The sequence below is a fragment of the Rattus norvegicus genome, chromosome 11 (genome assembly GCF_036323735.1).
Source record: "Rattus norvegicus strain BN/NHsdMcwi chromosome 11, GRCr8, whole genome shotgun sequence".
Taxonomy (NCBI): domain Eukaryota; kingdom Metazoa; phylum Chordata; class Mammalia; order Rodentia; family Muridae; genus Rattus; species Rattus norvegicus.
In genome coordinates, this window is record NC_086029.1 from 91,507,588 (window position 1) to 91,517,470 (window position 9,883).

Consider the following 9,883-nt stretch of genomic DNA (forward strand, 5'->3'; position numbering starts at 1 on the left):
CCTATCTTGTAGTGAATTGAAGCTGTCTCCAAAGCTTGAGTTTGGCCACAGAGGCTTGTAGTCCCTCTCTGGAACATTCTCTCTAAGGTAGACAGGAATCTTTGGATGCAACGTCCTTACCTCATAGATCGCACAGGTGCCACAGGAGATTCTCACTTCTGCAGGATCTAAGAGCTCACTCTCTGTTCCCCTCTCATGTTCACTGAGCCAAGGCGAGGATAGTTAGACTTGCTTATCAGTGTTCCTAAATCTGTGTAATTACCCAACTAGAAAATAATCTATGTCAACACGGTGTCTGCCAACATCTTATTATCACAAAGCACCCAGTGAACAGGGTGGCATATACTTGTTATCCCAGTACTGGGGAGACTGAGACCGGAGGATTGCTGAGAGTTTGAGGCTAGCCTGGGTGGTATCATGGATTCAAGAGTCCAAGCACAGCTTGGGATATATAAAGAATGACTGTCAATAAAACAAAAAGCCAGGAACGATGGTGCTGGCCCTCAATCCCAGCTCTTGGGAGATAGGGGGAGTTAGTTCTCTGAGTTCAAATCTACCATGGCCTAAAGGGCGAGGTATAGTACAGTTGGGGCTACACAGAGAAACCTGTCTATGAAATTGGTGTGTGTGCTCACACACACACACACACACACACACACAAGTACATACACAGTAATACACAGCTGTGTACATACACACCTGCATACACACACACACATACACACCACTGCATACACACACATATACACACATATACCTGCAAACACACACACCTGCATACACACACACTTGCATACACACACACACTTGCATACACACACATATACACATATACCTGCAAACACACACACCTGCATACACACAGACACACACACATACCTCCAAAAACACACACCTGCCTACACACACATACACACAGACCTGCATACATACACCTGTATACACACCCATGTATACACACACATATACCTGTAAACACACACACACACACCTGCATATACACACACACACACTTGCTAAACACGCAACTGCATACACATACATATACACACATATACCTGTAAACACACACCTGCATACACACAAAAACACACACACACACACACACACCTGTGTACATTCTGAGAACCTAAGTTAAGCAACTATTCTCTACACACACACACACACACACACACACACACATACAAAAAAAATCCCCCACTTTCCTTGAGCACTCAGACCCCACATTCTGGGACCCACCTATAACACCTGCTCCCTCCATAGATAGAGCCCTCAGTCCAACTCCCTCTGGTTCTCTCATCCTAACCCAACACAGAGCAAAAGCCAATATCCCTTAATAAAAAGTCAACAGAGCTCAGGGATTATGGGGGAATGGATGACTTCTCACTGTTTAACTCTCTTTTGCTGTTCTGGGGCTAAAAGCTGATGGCTTCTGGCAATGATCTCCTGAGAGAGCAGCTGGGGATTAAGAAAAGGAACTTAGTTACTTAGGCTCTTTACTATTGACTCAGGAACCTCTTGCTGGCCAAGCAAGAGGAGCTTGTTAGGCCAGGTGAACCAAAGAAAAAGGAAAAAGGAGGAAAGAAAGGCACACACACAGACACACGCACACTGGATGACCCAGAAAATGCTACACTGTCACTTTATTTTTGCTCTTAATTTTTGTACTTTTTCAGAAAAAATTTAAGTCATATAATTATCAGGTAGACTCATTATAGCAGGATAATTGATTACATGGTTTTCTAAGCACTTTTACATTCTATAAGTTCAATGTCATCATGTCATATGTCATTGTGGCTTAAGGAGTTACTGCAGAATTGTTTACATGTCTTTCTATTAAGACTAGTACCTCCTTAAACATTTTTTACTTAGCTCCACAACTTCATTATAAATTTAAAACAATTTTTTTAAATCTCTAGAATAGTTATTCTTGTTCACTTGTTTTTTTTCTTCTGTTTAGGTCTGTTTAGGTCTCTTTTTCATTAATTTCGTTATTCACCTTACATCCCAATATCAACTGTCACTCTCCTCCAATACCACCTCACACAGATCCTTCCCGCCATTTCCCTCTCCCATCCCCTTCTCCCCTGACAAGGGGGATCCCCTGAAATCACCCCCTCTCCCCTGAAACTCAAGTTACTGCAGGACTAGGCATCCTCTCCCAATGAGGCCAGACAAGGCAGCCCAGTTAGGGGGATGGAATCAACAGCCAAACAACAGGTTTCAGGGAAAGCCCATCCTCCAGTTGATGGGTTACTGCCATGAAGACCAAGCTATAAATCTGTTATAAGCCCTGCCCTCGGTCCAGCCCATGCTTGCTTCCTGGTTGGTGGTTCAGTCTCTGGGAGCCTCCAAGGGTTCATGTTAGTTGACTCTGTAGGTCTTTCTGTGGAGTCCTTGTCTTCTGATCCCTCAATTCTTCCCCCAACTCGTCCACATGACTCCCTGAGCTTCGTCCAATGTTTGGCTGTGGGTCTCTGGGTCTCTTTCCATTCGCCACTGGGTGGAGCCCCTCAGAGGACAGTTATGCTAGGCTCCTGTCTGCAAGCACAACAGAGTATCATTAACAGTGTCAGGGATTGGTTCTTGCCCTTGGGATAGCTGTCAATTGGGGGCAGCACTTGGTGCGCCATTCCCTCAGGCTCTGCTCTATGTTTGTCCCTGCACATCCTGTAGGCAGGACACTTCTGAGTGAGGTAACCAAGGCCCAAAAGGGCATGCATGGTCTGTACTCACTTATAAGTGTATTCATTTTCATGCTCTGCTTTTTATTGACTACTGAAGCAGGAGAGACAGCCCTGCAGCAAACACTACTTACAAAGATACCTTCAAGCTTCTGCCTAACACTCCACCCCAGGGGTCTGCTTGGCTTTATTTAATCTTCCCATATTGTTGATCTTGTTTTTAGTGTGTGTGTGTGTGTGTGTGTGTGTGTGTGTGTCTCCCACGGGCATGTGTGCATGTGTGTGCGCGTGCTTAGGGCGGGATGTGCTCGTCTTGTGGAAGTCAGAGGATAACTCTGTGGAATCAGTTTTCTCCTGTCCAGGGGGTATTCAGACAGCCAATGCTGTCTGCCATTTCTATAGTTTTGAACACTGCTTGCCTGCACTTCCTATATAATCAGATCTCCCTCCGATGGGGTTGAAGCCTAGGCAGTCATAGTCTCATAATTAAATTTAAGTTTTTTAGAATTTAAGAAGACGTTTGTAGGTCTAAAAATGCTTTTAAGTTAACCATTACACGTTATGATAGAAAATGATTTAGGTACAAAACTCTAAACTCAGCGAGATAGGATGGATAATTCAATACTTTATCCAAAGTTGTCAAACCCAGATGGACTGGACTTTATGAATGTAAACCTTACCTAATAGTTTCCATAAGTGCTTCATATCTGTTCCTACTACATGCCATTTATTATTGTAAAAGAAAGAGCCTTCTTGTCTGGACAAAATGGGAAATGTGGCAGTTGGTCTGGTGTTGCTACCTGTTTAAATGCTAAATACTGACCCCCACTCCCCCTAGACCTGGCTGCCCTGACAAGCAGATCTGCATGTACACCATGATGCTGTGTGAACCTTGCTTCCAAGTTTAAAACTATTTGTTAAATAAAGGTGAATACAGCCAATTACTGGAGAAAATAGAGGTGCGGGTTCCAGATAAACACCAGAAGGAAGAAGAAGACAAAGGAAAGAGTAGGTTTCCATTAGCTATGATGGACCAGGCACATTTTCCTGAGTGAAATGTACCATAAGGAGAGGGTGGTGGTACAGAAATAATCCTGGTAGACACAAACAGCAAGTATTTGGGAGCACAAATGGGGAAGTAGGTGGTCCAGTTAGAAAATTAGATTAGTGCAAAGCTAAATAAATAATTCAATGTCTGAGTCTCATTCATTTGTAAGCTAGACCTAGTTTATGAGTCTGTGTCATATCCATAGGACATAAGAATAATTAACATCAACATATGCCACTCACCAGGCTCCTACCCACTGTCACCCACAGGACAGGTCCCCAGATGTATCACCCATCCAGAGTAACCATTGTAGGTCTATGTGGCTATAGAGAATTTATTATTTCCACTCTTCTCCACAGTTTCTGTTCATTCTCCAGTGGCCTAAAAGAAAAAAAGGCCATTTGTCTAAATCTTTCTTTGTGATGACAATATCTAGCAGTGGTGTTGTTAAATGTGGCTTTTTAAAATGAAAAAGAAGTAAAAGCAATAAGGATGTTTTAATAGAGTTTTTGTTTTGTTTTCTTTAGATTTATTTGTTCTTATGCATGCAAGTGCTTTTCCTGGATGTGTGTCTATATGATTGGTGTCTGCAGAACCCAGAGGACAGCAGCAGAAGCAATGGGACTAGAGTTACAGATGGTTCCAAGTGTCCATTTGGGTGCTAGAAACCCAACCCAGGAATTCTCAAGAGTAGCAAGTGCTCTTAACACTCAGCAATCTTACCAGCCCATTAACAAACTTGTGAGACTTGAGAATGAATATTTATGTGACCTTGTGATTGTTCCCTCGAGCCACTGATGCTCACAGGACAGGGGAGAGGCAGAGTAAGTCCTCTAAGGTTGAGTCATGATGTGGAGATCTGTGGCTACTTGTTTGCCACCAAGATGGATGCCATGCCTCAGAATCAACAGGATGAGCTTCCTCTTTGATTCCCCCCTCAGTTTCAGTGTTTGCCTGCTCTTTACATAAATCAGTTTAACCTCTTAGAACATCCCACTTCCACACTGCTGGCTGCTAGTTGTTCCTGCTGCTCTGGTGCCCCCCACTGCCTCAGTTTACCCACCTTGTGGAAACAGCACCACATGTACTTAAGAGGTTGCTGTGGAGAATCAGTGTGCCCACACACAGAAAGCGCTTAACAGAGCAGCACACAGTCGGTGCTTACACATGTCTGCCCACTCTTAGTGATGAATAATATTTGTTGAATAGCTTTGACTTGGCCTTCACTTTAGCCCCCTGTCCTGAGTATCAGGAGCTATTGTGTGAAGCTAGAGCTCACCCTGATGTGTCCCTATGGCTCTGAGAGACTGACTGCAGGGGATAGCAACTGCTACACAAGCTCACAGAGCCAGAGTAGAAATCCTGGTCTCCTAATTGGGAACCCAGTACATGTTACAACTGTGAATGAGCACAGTGCTTAAACAAACACGTGGATGATGCTGACATCCTATCTAAGAGGGGAACTCCAGCCAGGGAGAAGAAAGGCTTGCTTCTCAGGCAGATAATACCCTCTCGCCAGTGCAAGGCAAACATCAGGTACTCATGCTCAATCCAGTGTTTCTTTAAGGTGCTTATTGTTAACAGCTCCTTTGTATAATGTATCTAGTTTCCATCTCCTATATCCAGTGCCATCAATATTTCCTCATTTTAATAGAATGAAGCACCTGCGGAGGGAGGATGAGTGGCAAAGTCAAGATTTATACTGAGGGCCAATAAAGCTGAAATTACCATATTCTTCCTAAATTAGACCTTGAACTCAACCCAAATGTCTTCCTGTTGTCTCCCTGTGGTCTGATGCACAAACTTTTGTTGTTTACATGTATACCTTCTAGTGAGTTGACACATGCCTGTTTAATGATTGGCATCTTCCTGATTCATGTGTCTTTCCAGGAACACAGATATGGTGTGGGTCAATATTCTACATATTACAAAGTTTTCATCTTTCCTGAACAGGCTCTATAATATAAATAATCCCCTTGTAATTAACCACAACACCAAAACAAACAAACAAACAAACAAACAAAAAACCAGTGTCTGATGAGTGGGCAAGTATGTTGGTATATATATATACAGAATAGAATACCATAGATGTATGAACAATTATACTTTGCAATTTGCAACATGGAAGGAACTGGAAACCAGCTGGTTAGTGAGTGCATCTAGGCACGGGATATCAAAGGCTGACAGGGCTGATGTCACCTAAGCTAGGAGCAGGACAGGAGTCATCAGCAGTTGGAGGCTGGCATAGGACAGGGCTGGCCAAGGATTACTGAATGACAGATAGACTGGAATGGACACAGAGGACAATGCTGTATTGTTCACAGAGAATGGCTAAAAGGACTTTGAATTTTGTCACCATGAACAGCTGATGACTGTCTGAGGTGACAGGTGATTCTGATTTAAACAAATACCTGGGAGCAAAGTCATTAGGTGTACCCCACGCTAGATACAAATTTCATACTTGGTCTATCAGTTTTCCTGTCTCATTTATATTTTATAGCACCCTGAGGGTTGCATGGGTCAGGCTGGGGCTTTTATATAAAGAGCATACTCATGGTTTCCTCAGCGTTCTTGAAGTCGCAGTCCTGTCAGGTGAGGCCTCTCTGAACAGGGCAGTTGCCCTCCTTGATTTGATACTTGAAGGAATAAAATGTTTCAGAGCCATCCTGAGGAAAGCAAAGGTGACACCTGGAGTCACTCAGGGAACCCAGTAGCAAGTTTGTGGACCCTGACATCACAAACACCATTCCTGATCAGACTCAAGGAGAGCCGTGTTCGTTAAAATGTGTTTATTTTTATATAAATATTTCCTGGAGGAATGTTTATCATGGTTTCTAAGTGCACAGCCAAAGTTGTCAAATCAGTGACCAACCCCTCTTTCCTGTCCCAGCCTGAGGACCCTGTAAGATCTTAAGATGGCAGCATTTGTTAAAATGGCGGTATCTGTCAAAATGGCGGCACCTCAGATTGGAGCTGTCACAAGAAGCTGTTCAAGGTGGTGCATCTCCTTTCTCACACCAGCTGAGCTGTCCTGCAGAAACTTGTATAGTAGTTGCACCCTCCGCAGCTCCACAGATACAGAGCCTCAGCCAAAACTGCCTGTGACTAGGAAGGTCTTCCCATGGGCCCAATGCAGGAAGAAGGAGGTGGGGGAAAAAGCAACCAATCCAGGAGAAGGAAAAACCCACTAGTTTAAAATCCCCAAGCTTCCCACAAAAATCCCACCAATCCTGTAATCCTTAAACAGGAAAATCCACCAATCTCTGAGCTCCCTAAATTCATGATTTGAAATCCTCCAATCCTCAATCTGGAAATCTCTGCCTTGAAAAGCTGTGCCTCCTAAGAAATCCCACATAAGGCCTGTCCTTTGTCCAATTCCCTGGATTCTTAGTTCCTTTCACTGGATGTCTCAATACATCTGTCTCATGAGATTTGCTGCCTGGTGTGTAAACAATTAAGCTTTACCACTTGCAACATGGGAGGAACTGGAAAAAAGCCAGTTACTGGAGGATCTATGCACAAGACACTGATGCTGACAGTGGGTGTTGTCACAGAAGCTAGCAGCAGAGCTGTAGTGACTATCAGAAGACACCAAGAAGCAATGAAGAGAAGGGAAAAATGAAATGGATGAGGGTCTGAGGCTCCTCAACTCCTCAGCTCAGTTAAGGATACCCCCACCCCCAGGGGAGTTGCAGCATCACTGCTGAAGAGGATTTGTCTGTGAGCTTTGTGGTTCCTGTACTCCCTTGTCTCAGTTTTCCTTTTGATTGTGACACCGTCCCTCCTTATAACTGTCTGATTCCTGAGTTCCCTACCTCAGGTTTCCCTTCCACTCAGAGATGTGTGGTTCCTAGGTTTCTGAGTCCCAGGATACCTTCCCATCCGAGCAGAAACACATGTTCATACTATGCTTATATTCTTAGTGATCTCAAAGCAGTAGCCAAAGTATTATCCCTGCCCTCTTTTATGTAAACCCTGGTTTACATGGATATATATGGATTCAACATGTCTGGCTGAAGTTGGACATAGGACAAAGCCTGTAATCCCAGTAGTACACTTGGTGGATTTAGACAGGGGAACTGTGGTTCAAGGCCAGGAGAGCAACAGAATGAAGCACTGACTCAAAATCCCCAAGAGCCATGGCACAGCTTGGTGATAGGATATTTGACTGACACATGTCCAGGGCTGGATCCCAGAGGGAAGGAAGGCTACCAGGACATTGTACAACAAAACTCCTATGGGGCCTTTTTGTCAGTCAATGGAGACACTAGGAGATTGTAGCCCCAAGTGCCAGGAAGCAGTACCACAGTTTAATCTCCTGAATCAAACAAACCTGTGTCCATTAGGGCTTTCTTTTTATCCTCATGGTGTCAAAGGAATGGATTTTTTTCCTGCTGGAATAACTTGGTTAATCCAAAGAGAGTATTTTAAAGTAAAATGTATAACATTATTCATTTATCTTTTTGAAAGCTTTTTCATTTTAAGTCTATGACTGCTTGCCTGTATGTTTCTATGTATGTATGCATGTTTGTATGTATGTATACATGTGTGAATAATACATGTATGTATGGTATGTATGTATGTATGTATGTATGTATGTATGTATGTATACTACAAAGGTGCCTGGTGCCCAAGGTGGCCAGAAGATGCACCATAGTCCCTAGAACTGAATGTGTTACCATGGATGCTGGGAACAGATGCCAGGTCCTTCCCAAGAATAACCAGTATCCTGAACCACTGAGCTGTCTCTCCAGCTTGTGAACTCTTTAAAAAGAGTCCTGAGCTTGCTTCCTCAGTACCACATAAACCTAGCATGGCAGCTAGGGAGATGGAGGCAGGAAGATCAAATTTTAAGGTCATCATCAGCTACACAGCAAGTTCATGGTTAGTCTAAAGCTACATGACACCCTGGCTCAACTCTTCTGTTCCCCAAAACTAAAGAACTAATGGAAACATCTATTAACCTCAAAGAATCAGCTATACACACTCGGTGCTAGATATTTGGTCCAAGCAATAATGCCAACTCCCTTCTCATCCCCTGTATCCATCCCCATGTGGAACTCTCACTTAAGGCTGGGAGATGGTGGAGTTCACAGATGCAGTGAATTCTCCTGCTGCAAGCTGACTGAGATGCTGGAGTCCCACCATGCCTGTCTCTTTCAAACATCTCAATCTGCTGTGGTTTCGTACTTCCTGGGACACTGCTTTCATGATCACCCAGGAAGCTTAAGGACCAGCCATCTCCAGCCCTCTAGCCCTGTGCCTGAGAGCACCAATTACAGGTAGTTTCACAGGAAAACTGTCACTCACCTTCTTAGTGCCCTCAGTCACTCAGTACAACACAAACTGCCACTTTGTAACCCAGCGTTACACTTCTTGAGAGCAATATCCACAGCCTGAAATACAGTCTCATCATTGCAGTCCATTTCCTGGGCGCCTTCTTCCTGCGCTAAACTTGGCAGGAGCCTGGAGCAGAGGAGCAGGATAGTAATTAGTTTCATGATTAAAGATTCCCTCTGGAATTGAGGAATTGTTTGCCAAGAACAGGAAACCAACTCAGAAGCTGCTTTTAGCAACCTCCAGTCTCTGGTCTCCTAGTGTCTATCTGCCTCACCACTTGGGTCCCTATTAATATTCCTGCAGACATTAGTTCTTTGTCCTCTTCTCAGAGAACAAATATGACTCTGCTCACTGTCCAAGCAGGTTTCAGGCTGGAACATTGCAACACAGAGGTTGTTGACCTGATTGTTTGCCTTTGGAAAGAATGTGGGGGTGCAGAGCACATTTCTAAAATGTTACACAACAAAAAGATACACCCAAGTTGCATATTCCAAGAGTCAGTAATATTAATAATAAAAATTAAAGCTTGTAGGGTGGTGGTGGCACATGCCTTTAATCCCAACACTTTGGAGGAAGAGGCAGCCACATCTGTGTGTTCAAGGCCTGGTTATCTACAGAGTTCTAGGATATCCAAGGCTACACAGAGAAACTCGGTCTCATTAGGGGAGGTATCGATTCCCTAATTGGTTGTTGATTGTGTCACTAAAGATGGCAGAAGCCAATTGCTGGGAGAAGGGGGAAAGGTGTGACTCTGGGTCCCAGGAGGAAGAGAAGGGGATGAGGCAGAGCATAGGAAGTCAAGGGGAATGGG

At 43.9% G+C, this 9,883-nt stretch overlaps 1 long non-coding RNA gene across 1 annotated transcript; it reads right to left on the minus strand.

Moving 5' to 3' along the window:
• Positions 1-110: 110 nt before the first annotated feature.
• LOC108352357 (uncharacterized) lies at positions 111-9,395 on the minus strand. Its single transcript, XR_005491457.2, has 3 exons — positions 9,043-9,395; positions 3,975-4,113; positions 111-2,541 (listed from the first exon to the last, which is right to left on the minus strand). It is a non-coding gene; the product is annotated as an uncharacterized LOC108352357 (long non-coding RNA).
• Positions 9,396-9,883: the final 488 nt, after the last annotated feature.